The sequence below is a fragment of the Callithrix jacchus genome, chromosome 2 (assembly GCF_049354715.1).
Source record: "Callithrix jacchus isolate 240 chromosome 2, calJac240_pri, whole genome shotgun sequence".
NCBI classification, from domain to species: domain Eukaryota; kingdom Metazoa; phylum Chordata; class Mammalia; order Primates; family Cebidae; genus Callithrix; species Callithrix jacchus.
The window spans coordinates 199737969-199750043 of NC_133503.1; the positions used below are offsets into that span (position 1 = coordinate 199737969).

The 12075-nt window shown below is 39.9% G+C and overlaps 1 long non-coding RNA gene across 1 annotated transcript in view; it reads left to right on the forward strand.

Moving 5' to 3' along the window:
• The window catches only part of LOC144581628 (uncharacterized), a 51789-nt gene extending 41678 nt beyond the window's left edge, over window positions 1-10111 (forward strand). Inside the window, exon 3 of the long non-coding RNA XR_013532695.1 lies at window positions 5331-10111. This is a non-coding gene — a long non-coding RNA (uncharacterized LOC144581628). The remainder of the gene's footprint in view (window positions 1-5330) is intronic.
• Window positions 10112-12075: the final 1964 nt, after the last annotated feature.

Below are 12075 nucleotides of genomic sequence, written 5' to 3' on the forward strand. Positions count from 1 at the left end.
GGAAGCTGCTGTCCATGCAGCAGTGCTGGCCAGTGCCCTGGTCCCCAGGCGGTCCTCAGCCTGCAGTGCCTAGGCGTGGTTGGTGGTCATTGATGGGGCCATTAATCATCTATCCTGTGCCTGCTCATTTCAGACCTCCTCCAGGAGCTGACTGTTCTGTGCTCTTTTTCTCTCATTTCCTCTTTGTCCTGTATGCATTTAACCATCAATGTGAATTCTCTTGCTCCTTGTTTGACTCACAGTTGTGAACAAGCTCTCTCTTGCAGAGCAGGCCCAAGTGGTTTCTCTTCTGCTTTGTGTCCTGGTTGAAGGCAGAGCTCGGACCTAGCAATGGCAGAAGGTGTAGGGGATTATGAGACATTTCTTACCCATTGTTTCAATCTGAAACAGGGACTTTATGGTTAAGATAAAACATTATCAGGTTCACACCAACACTGAAGAAGACTTACTGATAAAGTACTTTTTAAAACTTACTTCCTTAAATCTTGATAAAATTTGTATGTAGTGTAGCTCAACGATTTATAATTTTTTCAAATATATATTGTCTTTTTAAAAACTGGATGCATTTTTTATAAAAATTGTTTATACTGGGGTAAATTTATTTCATGAAAATTTTATATTGATACTTTGGTCCACCAGTAGCTTATTGTACACATGAAACTTACCTTCTGCCACTGAGAGTTATTGTTTATGGGTATTATTTCCATGAAGTTCAATTTTATAGATCTAATTTTTATACTTTTGCAAGTTAATCGCTAACAAATTATACCACATTCACTTTTAGCCTCTGACATTTTTTTCTAAATAGCAATAATATAGAAATAATGATAACAATAATCATGGATTGGACAAAATAATTTTGTGGGTTTTTTTGACAATACAAAAGAAAATTATTCACAGTTTTTCTCAGATAGGGACAGAATTCCTTCATTAACTGGGTTTGGGTAATTTTGTTGTTAATTCAACTTTTCAAATTCATTGAGTTGCATCTAGAAAATAAAATGAAGTGTGTGATGTATCCTTCTATACTGCTTTAAATGTTATTATGTATTTCATTTAATTTAGCAAACTATATGTACGAACTGTATACTTAAATCTCCAAAAAATCTTGCTGAGAGAAATTAAAGACAAATAAAAAGAAATATAAATTATGTACATGGAGTAGAAAATTAATATTTTTATTAAATTTTTCTGTAATGTGGTAAATTTTTAATACAGCACTAGTATTTATTAATTGGTATTTTATTTATCAGGTTGACATTTACAATGACAGGAATTTGCCTGTAATTTTACTTTTTGTCATGCCCTTGTCAGCATTTGATATCAAAGTTAGGTGTGCTTCCTAAAATGAATAGGTTTGCTCTCTCTACATTATTTTCTGGAAGGATTTGTGTAAGATTGCTGTTATTTCTTTCTTAAATGTTTGGAAGAATTAACTAGTAGAGTTATGTAAAGGAATATTTTATCTGTATTTTTAAATTGCAGATGTATTTTAAGTTTTTGCATGTTCTATGTCTTTATCATTTAATATGTACAGGTCATGTACACTCATCACTTTTTTTTTCATTCCTGTATTGGTTTTTGTGTATCCGTCCTTTTCCCCTTCATTAGTCTTGCCAGAAACTTAATTTATTGTTCTTCTAAAAAGAACCAAGTGTGCTTTGTGATTTTACCTCTCATTAATTTATGATCGTATCTTTATTATTTTCTTCTTCTATTTTAATGTGTTCACTTTGTTGTTCATTCTCTAATAACTTAAAACAAGGAAAGACCAGTCTTTTCAATAGACTGTATGAATCCATCAGATATCTATAGGTAAATGAATGAAATCTGACCCACAAGTCAAGCCATATAGGAAAATGAATCACATGTGGATCAAAGACCTAACTGTAAAAGATAAAACAGGGCCAGGCCTGGTGGCTCACGCCTGTAATCCCAGCACTTTGGGAGGCCGAGGCGTGTGGATCACGAGATCAACAGATCAAGACCATCCTGGTCAACATGGTGAAACCCCGTCTTTACTAAAAAAATACAAAAAATTAGCTGGGCATGGTGGCACGTGCCTGTAATCCCAGCTACTCAGGAGGCTGAGGCAGGAGAATTGCCTGAACTCAGGAGGTGGAGGTTGCGGTGAGCCGAGATCGCGCCATTGCACTCCAGCCTGGGTAACAAGAGTGAAACTCCGTCTCAAAAAAAAAAAAGATAAAACAATAAAGCTTCAAAAAATAATACAGAGAAATATCTTCATGTTCTTGGGGCAGGCAGCACTTCCCAAACATGACACTAAAAGCACTAACCATTACATGAAAGATCAAGAAGTGGTACTAAATTAAAGACTATGAAATTCCATTCACCAAATGACACTATAGAGAGAGGGCAAAGCAAAGCCGCAGTGTGAGAAAAGATCTCTGCAAGACTCATATCCAGAATTTATAAAGACATCCTAAAAATGTATACGAATGGCCAAAAAACATTTAAAAATACTCAACATCACTAACGATCAGGGAAATGTAAATCAAAACCACAATGTGATACTACCTTACTCCTGCAAGAATGGCCATAATCAAAAAATCAAAAAGTAATAGATGTTGGCGTGGATGTAGTGAAAAGGGAACACTTTTACATTTCTGTGTAAAAGTGAACATAAGCTAGTACAACCACCTTGGAAAACAGCATGGAGATTCCTTAAAGAACTGAAAGACCATTAGATCCAGCAACCCCACTACTGGGTATCTACTGAGAGGAAAATAAGTCATTATACGAAAAAGAAACTTGCACACGCATGTTTACAGTAGCACAACTCTCAATTGCAAAAATATGAAACCAGCCCAAATGCCCATCAATCAACTAATGGATAAAGAAACTGTGGAATACCACTCATCCATAAAAAGGAATGAATTAATGCCATTTGGAACAACTTGGATGTGATTGGAGACTATTATTCTAAGTTAAGTAACTCAAGAATGAAAAACCAGACATCATACATTCTTAGTTGTAAGTAGGAGCTAAGCTATGAGGATGCAAAGGCGTAAGAATGACATAAAAGACTTTGGGGTCTCAGGGGGAAAGGGTGGGAAGGGAGTGAGGGATAAAAGACTACAAACTGGTTTCACTGTATAGTGATCAGCCGTTGGGTGCACCAAAATCTCACAAATCACCACTAAAAGAACTTATGTAACCAAATACCACCTGTTCTCCAAAAACCTATAGAAATAAAAAAACAATTTTAAAAAGCACAGCGCTGACTACTAAAGAGAAATAAATAAATGCACAAATGTATAAGTAAAAGACAAATAGCCCAATTAAAGAAACGAACACAAGTACTGAACTGGCATTTTATAAAGGAGGCATCTAAATGATCATTAAATGTTTAAACACCAATTAGGGAAGTGACACACAGACAGACCTTCTGATATACTGTATTATTTTCATACATCACACCCGCTTAAAGGACAAACATTAAAAAGAAATCAACAAGACAATACCAAGTACTGCGGAGGGTCTGGAGAAACCAGAACTCTCAAATACTGGTAGTGGGAGTGAAAATTGCCGCAGGAACTTTCAACACCATTTTTTTTTTTTTGGCAGCATCTTCCAAAGCTCGACCTGCACATACCCAGCAACACCTGAATCATAGGTATAAACCTAAAAGAAATGGAAACATATGCACAAGAGACATGCAAATGAATGTTCACAGCGGCATTATTCATAATAGCTAAAACCTGGAAACAACTCAAAAGTCCATCACTGTAATCCCAGCTCTTTGGGAGGCCAAGGCGGGCAAATCACAAGGTCAAGAGATGGAGACCATCCTGGCCAACATGGTGAAACCCCATTTCTACTAAAATTACAAAACTTGGCTGGTCATGGTGGTTTAGGCCTGTAGCTCCAGCTACTCGGGAGGCTGATGCAGGAGAATAATTTGAACACGGGAGGCGGAGGTTGCAGTGAGCCAAGATTGTACCACTGCACTCCGGCCTGGTGACAGAATGACACTCTGTCGAACAACAGCAGCAGCAGCAACAACAACAGCAAACAAACAAACAAAAAAACAGTGTATCAAAAACAGAGTGGACAAGTGATAAACTGGGGTATATTCACAGAACGCAATTCGATACAGCGAAGTAAGAAGAGAAAGTGCTGCTTCACGCACAGTCACAGTATTGAGTGACAAGAGTCAGACAAAAAAGTGTGCATAGTGCATAAATCAATTTGTTATTTTAAGAAAAACAGGTAAAGGTAATCTGTAAGACAAAAGGCTGAGGATACTCTTACAGCGGGAAAGTTCTAGGAGGGACACCTCCACAGTTTTGGGGTGCTGGGAGTGTTGAGTATATTGATTTGGGGGCTAGTTCCATGAGAAGGCCATTCTGTAAAAGTTAGTATGTCAGTCACAGAAAGTTCCCTAAGCCTTCAGTTATTTCCCTCTGTCTGTTCTGTTCGCCTCCTTGATGCCTACTCAATCTTCAGGCCTCAGCTTATTATGCCTTCCAGTTATTTCCTCTTTCATCTCTCCACATTTTTATTTCATAGCATTAAAAGAAAATGGTTTCTATGACTCACAAAAAGCTTGAAGGCCTTCCCTGCAGATGTGCCTTGGGGAGCATCTGAAAACCAAGTGACGCTGTGAGCAGAAGCAGGGCATATGGTGAAGGGAGCAGCAGGTGTCCTTGTGGTTTCATGCCCTCAAAAAAAATATTGTATTCTGAGCATTCATATTTCACATTAATGTTAATTTTGCTAATTTAACTTCTTTACTTTTGGGAATATAATATCCACTCTAGCCACTATGGAGGAGTCACGGGCTGCTGGCTAAATCTTCTCTGTGATCTTCCAGGCCTGGCCACAGGCAATTCCAAGGCTCTGGGGGCTGCCCTCCCAGGCCATGCTTGGTTCAGCCAGTGCATGGAGGCTCTGGAGGCAGATGCAGCCAAGGACCCTGGCCCCTGTCCACCCCCCACCCCAGCAGACTGTGCTTCTGTGCAGACCTGGCTGCCTCCATCTGGGGCCTTCAACAGAGACCAGGCTCATATTCTTTTGTTGAGACCTCCTTCCTGGGGGAGAGAAACCCTTCCTCCCACTCGGCCTCAGGCCTCAGTGATTGTCCGAGCTTAGTGCTTTCTCCCCTCCAATCCTCCTCTTGCCAAGGGTCCCTAAGACTGCAAAAGCCTCTTGTTCCAGGTTTCCTTAGTAGTAAGGCACCCCCATGCCTGTGCTGGTCCACTTGTCCTGCCAGAGGCTGACATTCCTGGTCAGCCTCTAGCACACACAGTCGCAGCGGGAGATGAGAGGTCCACTGACACTTAGATTTTGCTTTCTGTCTTCATTAGCTACTCCAACTCCTGGCTGCTCGGCTCTCCTCAGATCAGCTGAACTTGGATGAAAGGTGAGAAAACTTACCATTAGCCCATACCAGGGGCTGCCTTGCCATGGTACGGAACCTGGGCTTCCTGGACCCTAAACCATGAGATGGGCCTGGGCTTCCACCCACTGGAATCTCCACAGCCTGAGAATCCCACACTAAGAGAGCTATATTCCTAAAATCCAGCCATGCCCTGGCTGTAGGGGTGAGACCTCCCTGGGGTGTGAGCTCAGCACCCATCGGAGGAACAGCTTCCCTGTGTGTGCTGCACTGGGTCCCCAGCTTTCCTGCACATCCTGTGGGCAGCAAACACTCAGCCCCTGTCTGCTGAATTGCACCACAAGAAAGGCAGTCATTCAGATTTTTTTTTAGAAAGAAAGAGAGAAAGAAGAAAAAAAAAAAAGGAATGAGGAGGAAGAAAGAGGAAAAGGAAAAGGGAGAGAGAACAGGAGTGTTGCTTTATTGCCCAGGCTAGAATGCAGTCAAAAAATGGGTATTGAAAACCTCTTTTATGCTAATAATTGTGCTTAATACTGGCCAACCAATATTTCATTTAAACCTGTGAGTAGGTGTAATGTGGTACTGATAAGAGTGTATATTTTGTGTATTTAAAGTGGAGAGTTCTATAAATGTTTATTAAGTTGACTTGTCCCGGATCTGAGTTCAAGTCCTGGATATCCTTATTAATTTTCTGTCTCGTTGATCTATCTAATATTGATGTTGAAGTCTCCCAATATTAATGTGTGGGAGTCTAAGTCACTTTATAAGTCTTATGTATCCTGTATTGGGTGTGTATATATTTAGGATTGTTAGCTCTTCTTGTTGCATTGATCCTTTTACCATTATGTCCTCTTTTGACCTTTGTTGCTTTAGAATCTATTTTATCAGAGGTGAGAATTGCAACACTGCTTTTTATTTATTTATTTATTTATTTTTGCTCTCCATTTGGTTGGTAACTCTTTCTCCATCCCTTCGTTTTGAGTCTTTGTGTATCCTTACATGTGAAATGGGTCTGGATGCAGCATGCTGATGGATTTTGGCTGTATCTTTTGATTGGGGGATTTAGTCTATTTAAATTTAAGATTACTGCCATTTGATGTTAGCTGGCTGTTTTGTCCATTAGTTGGTGTAAATTCTTCATTATGTTGATGCTCTTTACTTTTTGGTATATTTTTAGATAGGCTCGTTGTTCCTTTCTATGTGTGATGCTTCTTTCAGAAGCTCTTGTAAAGCAGGCCTGGTGGAAATGAAATCTCTGAGTACTTTCTTGCTCACAAAAGATTTTATTTTTCCTTCACTTGTGAAGCTTAGTTTGCCTGGATATGAAATTCTGGGTTGAAAGTTCTTTTTTTTAAGGATGTTGAATATTGGCCCCACTCTCTTCTGGCTTGTAGGGTTTCTGCTGAGAGATCTTCTGTAAGTCTGATAGGTTTCCCTTTATGGGTAACCTGACCTTTCTCTCTGGCTGCCCTTAGTATTTTCTCCTTCATTTCAACCCTGGTGAATCTAACGATCATGTGCCTTAGGGTTGCTCTTTTTGAGGAATATCTTTGTGGTGTTCTCTGTATTACCTGGAGTTGAATATTATCCTGCTTTGCTAGGTTGGAAAAGTTTTCCTGAATAATATCCTGAAGAGTATTTTCCAGCTTGGATTCATTCTCTCTGTCACATTCAGGTACACCAATCAAACGTAGATTAGGTCTTTTCACATAGTCCCATATTTCTTGGAGACTTTGCTCATTCCTTTTTATCCTTTTTGCTCTATTCTTGTCTTCTCGTTTTATTTTATTAAGTTGGTCTTCAACCTCTGATATCCTTTCTTCTGCTTGATCAATTCGGCTGTTAAAACTTGTGCATACTTCATGAAGTTCTTGTGTTTTTCAACACCATTAATTCATTTATATTCTTCTCTATATTGTCTATTTTTGTTAGCATTTCATCAAACCTTTTTTCAAAGTTCTTAGTTTCTTTGCTTTAGAAGAAGTTCTTTTAACTCCCAGAAGTTTCTTATCATCCACCTTCTGAAGCCTACTTCTGTTAATGGAACACAGTCGTTCTCCATGACGCCTTGTTCCATTGCTGATGAGGAACTGTGATCCCCTGTAGAGGGTGAGGCATTCTGATTTTGGGTATTCTCAGCCTTTTTAGGCTGATTTCTAACCTTTGTTATAAATTTATTCATCTGTCATCTTTGTAATTACTGCCTTTCTAATTAGGTTTCTGAGTGGACATCCAACTTGTTGATTCCCAGCGCTGGAATCTGAGCAACCCACTGTGCTGGCTAAAACAGCAGCGTTAAGTGCTTTTCTGCCCGGAAATCTCAGGTCTGGCTTCCTTCTTAAGTCTGTCCTTCAATCAGCTGAATAGGGAACTCTGCCTTCCCGGAGCTCCAAATGTCAGCCAAAAGGGGACCCAGTCCCGTTTACTCTGCACCAAGAACCGCTATGCTGAGGCGCCGGCAAAACCGCTGCTCAGGCCACAAGAGTTGCACTGGCGACCCTTGGGGCTCCTCTGCTGGGAATCTCCTGGTCTGAGAGCAAGAAAAGTTTGTCTGAAAGTGTGGCATCCTCTCGTTCTCTGCGCTTTCACTGGGAGCCACAATCCCAAGCTGCTAGCAATCAGCCATCTTGGATCTGGATTTTTAAAAAGAATCGCTGTAACTGGCTCATGTCTGCCATGATAAATGTCACTTCCACAGTGCTGCTGAAATGTTAATGTGAGTAGTACTCTCTCATTTCGAATGTAAAATAGGGAGGAAAGGAAAAGACAAAGATCAGGAACTTGAGGGACATGAGTGTCAAAAGCAGTCAGTCAAGCAATTTGGGTGTGAGACAAAGATATCACTTCCTGCTTTCATGTTTAACTGTAAAAGAAGTCCAAGTTATTTCCCATTAGAGTCTGATTAAGTCACTGCAAAAGCCTTCCCTGTGGTGGTTCCGGGTTTTGCTGTCTTGAATTCCCTTGTGCCATTTTGGACACACCCCTTCTTGGGCACCCTGTGGGTGGCCCATGCCCAAACTGGGCTTAGTCTGCAGGTCTCACCTCCCCAGTTATTCTCAGCAACTCAAAGCATGTAAAAGCAATTTCGTCAGATTGTATGCCACACAAAACGAAAGCATTCTGTGGTTCAACCCCAACACCATACCCAACCTCACATCCACTTTTTTCTATTAATTACTGTGTACCCCAGTCTGTTGTGAGGTGAACTCTCATTCTGCCCCTGGCTTTCATCCCTTAATGTGAAGCGTACTCCAGCAGGAGTGTTAATTTTTGACTTTCAGAATTGTGGCTCTGGAAGGGAATTCTATAATCCCACAAGAACTAATAAGGTATCCTATCAGGTCTCTCAATCTCAGTAAGATGTTCCTTCCAGTCAAACCTGTCGGAAGAAGAAAACTTATAAATCGATGAACAACATTCCAGGATTGGCACAGACAATTACCATGTGAAGTCCCCACCAGTTCTTCCCACCTGTGAACAGGTATTTCCCTGAAGAGGTCCTCTTTGTCCCTGTACTTGTCAATCATACTACAACTTAGTCTATATATTGGAAGAAATGAAACACCATCTAGCTCCGTTCAAGATAATATTTATTGATTAACTGCATGTGCTGGGTACTGAGATACTGCTGGAGATAACATTCCTATGGAATAATTCATGTATCTGAAGATTAGCCAGAACATGTCCACATATATACATTTAATGCAAGGAGATGAGGGGCATGTGTTAGTCCATTCTCACAATGCTATAAAAAATACTTGAGACTGGATAATTAATAAAGAAAAGAGGTTTAATTGGATCATAGTTCCACAGGCTACACAGGAAGTATGGCTGAGGAGGTCTCAGAAAACTTTCAACTGTGGCAGAGGGCAAAGGAGAAGCAAGCTCATCGTACATGGTGGGAGAAAGAGAAAAAGAGAGAGAGAGAGTGGGGGGTGCCACACCCTTTTAAACAAACAAATCTCCGAATACTCACTATCACAAAAGCAGCACTGAGTGGGAGATCTGCCCCCACGATCCAGTCATCTCCCACAGATCCCTCCTCCAACACCGGGATTACAATTCAACATGAGATTTGGGTGGGGACACAAATAAAAACCATATCATTGTGCCCCTGGCCCCTCCCAAATATCATGTCCTTCTCACATTGCAAAATACAATCATCCTTTCGCAACAGGCCCCAAAAGTCTTAACTCATTTCATCATTAACTCAAAGTCCACTGTTCAAAGTCTCATCTGAGATTAGGCAAGCCCTTCTGTATATGAACCTGTAAAATAAAAAACAAGTTAGTTACTTCCAAGATATAATGTGGATATAGGCAATGGGTAAATGTTCTCTTTTCAAAATGTAGAAATCAGCCAATAAAAAGGGGCTACGATCCCTATGCAATTCCAGTACCCAGAAGGACAGTTTGCAGGGACATAGATGTAGCTGGAAACCATCATTCTCAGCAAACTGACACAAGAACAGAAAACCAAACACTGCATGTTCTCACTCATAAGTGGATGTTGAACAATGAGAACACATGGACACAGGGAGGGGAACATTGCATACCGGAGCCTGTTGGAGGGATAGCAGAGGGTGGGAGGATTGGGGAAGGATAACATTAGGGGAAATACTTAATGTAGATGACAGGAGGGATGGATGCAGCAAACCACGATGGCATGTGTGTACCTATGTAATAATCCTGTACTATCTGCACATGTAACCCAGAACTTAAAATATTATAATAATAATAAAAAGAAAAATACAAGTGCTTAACTTAGATACAAAAAATAAATAAATAAATAAAAAATTTAAAACTCTAAATTAATCTCCTTTGACTCCATGTCTAACACCCAGGCCACACCAATGCAAACTGGGCTCCCAAGGCCTTGAGCAGGGAATGAAGGGGCATACTCCGAATGCTAGGGAAACTTCATTGTTAAGCCTTTGAAGAGGAAGAGCTTGAAATCTGTTGTCTTCAGGGGGAAAAAAATAAAACTAGAATGCCACAGAGAAACCTACCATCTGAAAACACCCATTAAGCCAGGGTGGTTGATACCACTCACAATTTTTTTTTAATCATTTCTTTAAGTGCATTGTAGATTCAGGGTAGATGAGATAGGAATAGGGATTCAGGATAGATGAGATATGAATAAAGTTTTCCCCACTAGTGTAAAGTGGTAGAGCTCTGTTCACTGCTGCCAAAGAGAACAGTTCAGGGCAAAGTCACCCAACAGAATTATTCTATTGAATTGTTGAGTTGAAAGGCATTACAAGAATGCATAAGTTTTTAAAAAAATATTTCTTATTGATTTGTTTTTTAAAAATGTATTTTTTACTTCAGTAGATTTTTGGAGAACAGGTGGTATTTGGGGTACAAGTTCTTTAGTGGTGATTTCTGAGATTTTGGTGCACCCATCACCCACGTAGGGTACACTGTGCCCAACGTGTAGTCTTTCATTTCTTGCCACCTCCCATCCTTTCCCCTGAATTCCCAAAGTCCACTGTATCATTTTTTTTTTTTTTTTGAGATGGAGTTTTTCATTCTTGTTACCCAGGCTGGAGTACAATGGCACAATCTCGGCTCACTGCAAACTCCGCCTCCTGGGTTCAAGCAATTCTCCTGCCTCAGCCTCCCAAGTAGCTGGGACTACAGGTGTGAGCCACCATGCCCAGCTAATTTTTATATTTTTAGTAGAGACGGGGTTTCACCATGTTGACCAAGATGGTCTCGATGTCTTGACCTCAATGTTATCCACCCGCCTCAGCCTCCCAAAGTGCTGGGATTATAGGCGTGAGTCACCACCCGCGGCCCAATGTATCATTCTTATGTTTTCACATTCTCATAGCTTAGCTCCCACATATGAGTGAGAACACACAACGTTTGGTTTTCCATCTGAATTACTTCACTTAGAATAATAATCTCCAATTTCATCCAGATTGTTTCAAATGCCATTATTTTATTCCATTTTATAGCTGAGTAGTATTCCATATTTGATGGTGTGTGTATCACATTTCCTTTATCCACTCATTGATTGATGGGCATTTTGGCTGGTTACATATATTTGCAATTGTAAATTGTGCTGCTATAAACGTGTGTGCAAGTATCCTTTTGGGTAATGACTTCTTTTCCTCTGGGTAGATGCTTGTTAGTGGGATTGCTGGATCAAACAGTTGATCTACTTTTAATTCTTTAAGAAAGCTCCACACTGTTTTCCTTAGTGGTTGTACTCGTTTACATTCTCACCAACAGTGTAATTTCATCATATCTATGCTAGCATTATTTTTTGATATTTTAAGTAATGGACATTCTTGCAGGAGGGAGGTGGTATCACATTGTGGTTTGAATTTCCCAGATAATTAGTGATGTTGAGCATTTTTCCATATACTTGTTGACTATTTGTATATCTTCTTTTGAGAATTTTCTATTCATGTTCTTAGCTCACTTTTTGATGGGATTTTTTTTCTTGATGATTTGTTTAAGTTCTTTGTAGATTCTGAATATTAGTCCTTTGTTGGATGCATAGATTGTGAATTTTTTCTCCCACTCTCTGGGTTGTCTGTTAACTCTGCTGATTATTTCTTTTGCTGTGCAGAGGCTTTGTAGTTTAATTAAGTCTCACCTATTTATCTTTGTTTTTGTTGCAGTTCCTTTTGGCTCTTGGTCATGAAGTCTTTGCCTAAGTCAATGTCTAGAAGAGTTTTTCTGGTGCTATCTTCTAGAATT